Source organism: Molothrus ater, chromosome Z (assembly GCF_012460135.2).
Source record: "Molothrus ater isolate BHLD 08-10-18 breed brown headed cowbird chromosome Z, BPBGC_Mater_1.1, whole genome shotgun sequence".
Lineage (NCBI taxonomy): Eukaryota > Metazoa > Chordata > Aves > Passeriformes > Icteridae > Molothrus > Molothrus ater.
Window position 1 is genome coordinate 59754225 of NC_050511.2, and position 6324 is coordinate 59760548.

Consider the following 6324-nt stretch of genomic DNA (forward strand, 5'->3'; position numbering starts at 1 on the left):
CATGCTCCAGGATGGTTTTCTGTATTTTGTGCAGTGAATGAATGATAAATGTGAAATGTTCTCCTAATGGAGTCATTTCTATTCGTCCTTGTTGTGTCTGATCCCAAATCCATTCATAAAAAATAAGAGAAATGCCCTCATCATACCGGTTGTGAGGCTACATTTGTGAAATATTGTCACATTAAAATGTAGAGCGGTGAGATAAAAATGTTGAGCATATAGTAGATCTGTGTACTGAGGAATTGTTTCCAAAATCCTGGGTTCAGAAGGATGTCTACAGACCTTTCTTTTGGACTATCTCCATTGGAACAGTTGTTCAGCTGTCAGACCTATAGAAAGAAGAGAAAATTTTGCTAAATAGGCTTCCTTTGGTCTTGTTTTTTAATGGAGAAATTGTCAGCAATGGAAAGAAACTTGGAGTTTGTGAAACTGTTTCCTGGATTTGAAAAATCCAGGATTTGGGAGCAGCTTTTTTCTGGTATTATCTGTATGCATTTATTATTGAGAAAGAATGTGCTGTAATTCTTGATGATTCTGCTTTCAGAACATGCATACTGTAAAAAAAGTGTTCAGTCTCAAAACTCAAATGTTGTGTGAAATGTTTATTAGTTTGGTTTTTTTTTCTTTAAATTACTGTAGACAAAGTTGAGTTCTGGGACATATTTGCAATTAAAATCAGATCATATAACTATTAATTATGGTAAACTGCATGTTTGGTTTGAAAAATAACTGCTAGTGCTGTTAAACTGAGAAAACAGTTAAACACATACTTGAAGAAATCTCTACTGGACAGCATGACCAAAGGACGAGTTTATGGCTGCAATCAGTAATATCTAAGCATGTGCTTTGGAAATGATGATGTAGAGTGAAACAAAGAGCAGAGGTAAAAACATTTAGAAGGTATGTGGCCATGATCTGCACTGGGTTTGGTTGTCCCTGTTGTAACTCTCTTCTCCCCTTAAGGCTTTTCCCCCTTCTTGCCTCGCGGCTACTTTATCTGTAGGCTCCTCCCAAGTCCTTCACCTTGTGCCAAAAGGGCTGGCACTGTGATTAAGCTGAGGAGTGTGCCTAAGCCAGTCTTGAGGTGATTCAAAGCCATTCAGTATTCAGCAGTGTTGAACCCTGGGCAGATAGCAGATGTCCAGCAAAGACACTCTATCACTCCTCAGCTGAACAGGGGAGACAAAATATAACAAAAGGCTCACATGGGAACGTAAGAACAAGAAGGGATCACACACTAAGTACTGTCACAGGCAAAACAGGCTTGACTTGAGGAAACATCTCTGCTGCTCCTTCTTCCTTAGTGAGGACCCTTATGCTCTTCCTTCCACTGTAAGGGTCTTTCTCATGGGAAACAGACCTCCATAAGCTTCTACAATGTAAGTCCTTCTCATGAGCTACAGTTCTTCATGAACTGCTCCAGTGTGTGTCTTTTCCACTGGGTCAGTCTTTCAGGAGCAGGCTGCTCCAGTGCAGGTCCCCTGTGGGGTCACAAGTTGTCTTAGGTTGCAAATGCAAGATGTGGCTGGGGCTGTGTATTCTATTGCCATCTCTTAGAGGTGGGGTAGTTATCTTCTGTTAATTGGGCCACTTGTTAAAACCAGGTAGGGCAGTTTTCTTTATCTCTTCTGTGACCCATCCTCTCTCAGGGGAGATATCTTCTGTTCATGGGCCACTGAGTGTCACTCCATGACTGATAAAATTACATCATCCCATTGGGAGATGCTCTGCCCAGGGGGAGGAACCAAGCATTCCTACCTGGATATAATCTGAGATTTGGAACACCATGAACAGCTTTTTTTCCCCATTGGATTCCCTGAAGAGCAGCTTTCTTCTCCACTGGATTCCCGGAGGAAGATCAGGCCCATCTATACCACCACTGGACCTTCAGAGGAAAACTACATCCTTCTACAGGATCACTGCTTCAACAGTACCACAGCTGTCACTCCAGGAGGACTGCAGCCAACATTTAATGAGACTGCTATCAACACCTTGACCTACAGGGTGTCAGGTCGTATTCTGTCGTTGTTGTTTTGTATTACTACATTTTTTATTTTTATTTTTACTGTTATTTTTCCTAATAAAGAATTGTTATTCCTACTCCCATATCTGAGAGCCCCTTAATTTCAAAATTATAATAATTTGGAGGGAGGAGGTTTACATTTTCCATTTCTAGAGAGGCTCCTTCCTTCCTTAGCAGACACCTGTCTTTCAAACCAAACACAAGTCATTCCAGCAAAGCGGCTCCTGCTTTGGCTCCTTTCTCTACAGGGCCACTCACCCTGCTAGGAACCTTCTCCACTGCAGGTTTTCCACAGGGTCACAGCCTCCTTTGGTCATCCCCCTGCTCTGCTGTGTACCTCCATGGACAGTGGGGAGGCAGTCTGCCTCATCATGCTCTTCATCATAGGATAGAGGGAAATCTCTGCACCAGTGTGAGGAGCAGGCAGAACCTTTACTTCTTCACTGACCTTGGTTTCTGCAGAGCGGTTACTTGCTCAGATTTTCATTCCTCTCCCTGTCTGCAGTTGCTATTGCAAGTTTTGCCCCTTCTTGAATACAGTATCTCAGAGTCAGCATGATTATCACTGATAGGCTTGGCCTTGGCCAGTGGCAGGCCTGCCTTGAAGCCAGGTGGCATTTAGTCCATTGCATAGCTGCAGAGCCTCCATACCTGGCTCAGGTACATGGTCATGTTTAAAAATGTGGGATGGTCACTGCCGTTGTAAAGGTTAAGAGAAAATGCAGGATTAGGAAATTCAAATGACTTAGGAGTCATTAAGCTAAAAAATAAAGTAGGCCATGAACTGTACTGGGAGCCTAGGAGCAAACATGTTATGCAATTTTTCCAATGAGGTTTGACCATATCCTGCCAGAAGAAAAAGGACTTGGCATTGTGCTTGGTTCACAGTGGTACTGAGGAATATGCCCTCATTACACTTCTGCATCCCCTCTTTTCATGTTTATCTCTCCTTCTTACTAGCAGTTCGCAGAGAAATCCTGTGATATTTGTGGCTATATAAAGTCCCTTTTTTGTGCAAAGTATGTGTTTTTGTTACAGGAACTTTCCAACATGCCATGACATTAGCTCTGTTAGTCAGATTATGGTGCTAATAATGACAAGATAGTGGGTTCAATCCTCGTATGGGCCATTAACTTAAGAGTTGGTTTCACTGATTAGTAAGAAATGACAAAGAGTCAGTCAGAAGGCTGAGTGGCATAAGTGCACATCTTTACTTGGAACTGCTTCTTTTATATTCTGATCCAATACAGGTGGACCTGATTGGTCATTTAATCAATAAATTTCACCTGATTGGCTAATTAACAAGATGCCTATTTATAAACAATCTTATGAGAATAACAAGAAAACAGATATTAGTCAGACAACCCCTGTGGGTTGTTTTTAATAATTGGATATAATTGTTTATCTCCGACTCCCTTAAACCTCCCAGGCTGATTCTGGGAAAACTTATGAAGTTTTCTTGCTCTCTGACCAGGCTGTCACATCCACAAGTGACAGCCTGGTCAGAGAGCTGTCAATTATCAATTATTAGTCAATTATCAATTATTAGTCAATTATCCTTCTGTACTCCCTCCAACTTATACTATTGTGTCGTTCTGTGACCCAGCAAAAACACTAGAAAGAGGTTTAAAGTATTTGAAATGGAGTTTTCTAAGAAAACTAAGAATTTTTTTCATTATACTTTCTTCTGGTTTATCAAAGGTTTATGCTTTAGTGCTATATTTCAAAATGATAAGATATATACTGTGATTTTTATATCCAGAAATAAGCTGTTATTCTTTTTACTAAGCAAGGAGAGCTGAGATCTCTTATTGGACTAATTTGTAGTCTGGAAAAAGAACAGGCCAGCATTCAGTACACCAACTCTCCCTTAGCTTGGTTTCCCACCTATATTAGAACAGTATTTTAGAAATAAAGTGACTGTGAAGCAAGATGGGTTCTGTTTCAGGCCATCTCTTTTACTTCATCTTTCTGAGCTAAACTAATAAACACATCTAACCTGCCTTATTAGTGAGATAAGCATTTCAACAAGAAGAGAGATTGAAATACAGATGGCATAGCCATACTTCTTGCTTTATTCCTGTTCCCTTAAACAAAGTGGAAGCAATGCCTCTCTCCTTTTTGCTGGTGTGTGCTGTTAGAAGATGAGGACATGGGCACTTTCTTCACTCAGCAACTGTGTGGGTGGTGGTTTACATGGCATGCAGTGATATGCAGGGTAGTCACTACTTCAAGTCAGCCTTCATGCCCAGACCAAAACCAAAATTTTAGGAGAAGTGACAGCCGGTGTGACGGTGCTCAAACACAACAGGACAGTGCAAGATGGTCTGCTGGCTGTTTTAAGAATGTTTAGTGTCAAATCCTTATCCATTCACATGGAAGAATTTTTTCTTAATATCCAATCCAAACCTATGTCAACCAATTTGAAGCCTATCAATATATGCCTTTTTCAAAACATCCTTTTTCCTTATTCCAGCTACCAACCATCATTTGTTGGCTACCAACCAACCCATGCGACAGAAGTTGAAAACATATCGCAATTATGCCTTGATGGCATTCCGTTTATATGATTTGAGTGTCCATGGGCACGTGTCAGATCTGTTGAGGACAGTTTGAAGGGCAAGGCTACTCCTCTGCTGAATTCATAGCAAATGTCTGGCAGATGACAGCACTTCATCAGTGCTTTCCACACAGGAGGCAGCTCGTGGAGAGTTCTGGGTGCTCATGGGGTTCAGGCATCACTGTGCAGCGATGCGCAGTATGGTCCACAGAAGGGACTTTTGCATGCTGTATGCATGCTATATGCATGCATATGTCTGTAGGCTATTGTAGTTGACAAAATTACTTCAGGGTTCCTCTCAAGTGTTCTGTTTTCAAAAAGCAAGAGATCAGCCTTTATAGTACTTTGGAAGGTTTCATAGAGTTGTTTTTTTGGTTTGGTTTTTGGGGTATTTTTTACATATGTGTGGGATTCTTTTCATATAAGGATCATATAACAACAGGAGATGGTCTAGGCAGACAAGTAAAATTGCAACAAATGTCATTTGTGCAGCAATATTTGTACAATTCCATTTGTGTGATAAAACGTGTGTGCAACTCATCTTTTCATGAAACCTGATATGCCAGAAAATGCCTTTTGGTTTTTTTTTTCAGCCTATCTAAAACATTCCCCTTTCCAGGCTTTGGATACAAAGCAAGAAGATTCATTTCCCTGCTGCATCAACTCAGCAGTTACGCATCAGCAAGAAAATACTTTCCTCTGTCTTCAGGATGGTTTGTGGGCTACCACAGATAGCTGGGGATGCAGAGTAACATTGCTTAGGAGTCTCATTCACAGCTGTTTACTTCCCCATACATGCTGTGTTTAGACCTAGCAGAGATGCCTGGATTCAATTATGGAACTAGACATTTAAGAGAAACATGTAGTTAGAGTTTCTCTCTGCTTTTCCAGGAAGCAGACTGCCAAATTGGTGTACAGAAAGTCCTGCTTGGGTTACAGCAGCAACGACAAGGGCTAAGGCTTCCTCTATAACCTCTTGTCTTTCTGCTGCTACAAGGTTATTATCCATGTAATGATATAAGAGGACATCAGTCATTTTCTGTTGAATGGGACCCTTGCAACAAACCACTGAAAAATAGTAGGGCCATTTTTCATTCCTTGTGGGAGGACAACTCAGTGATATCTTTGCAAGGGTGCTTGCATAGTGGTGCTTGGGACAGAAAAGGCAAATTTAGGAGCATCATCAGGATGCAAAGGAATGTCGAAAAATCAGTCCTTTAGGTCAATGACTGTCAAATGCCAATCTTGAGGGATCATAGTAGGAGACGGGAGATCAGGCTGCAGGGCTCCCATGTCTTCCATTACAGAATTAATTTTGTGGAGGTCTCGGAGCAAGTGTCACTTGGCAGTTTGTTTTTTAATAACAAACACGGACAAATTCCAAGGACTGGAGAAGGGGACTAAATGCCCCTTTTGAAGCTGTTCTTGGACAAGTTCAGTGAATGCGCACCATAGGTAGTGGCAGGGTCCATACCAGTTTTCTAGGTCAATTTCAGGGTGTCATGCATCGCAATGGCTCCTCTCAAAAATCTGACTGAACTTGAAACCCCATTGAGAAAGTACATCTCATTCCCCATAACATGGGTGGAGGTAAAACAAACAGGTTTACAGAAGTTATGTGGCCTTCTGGTCACATCACCTGAATTAGATGGTGACTCTGATAACTGCGACTGCTTCCCCCAGTCCCAGTGAGGGTCTCTATGAGGGCCCATGTGGTAGGCCATTTAGCTTGAGAGATAAC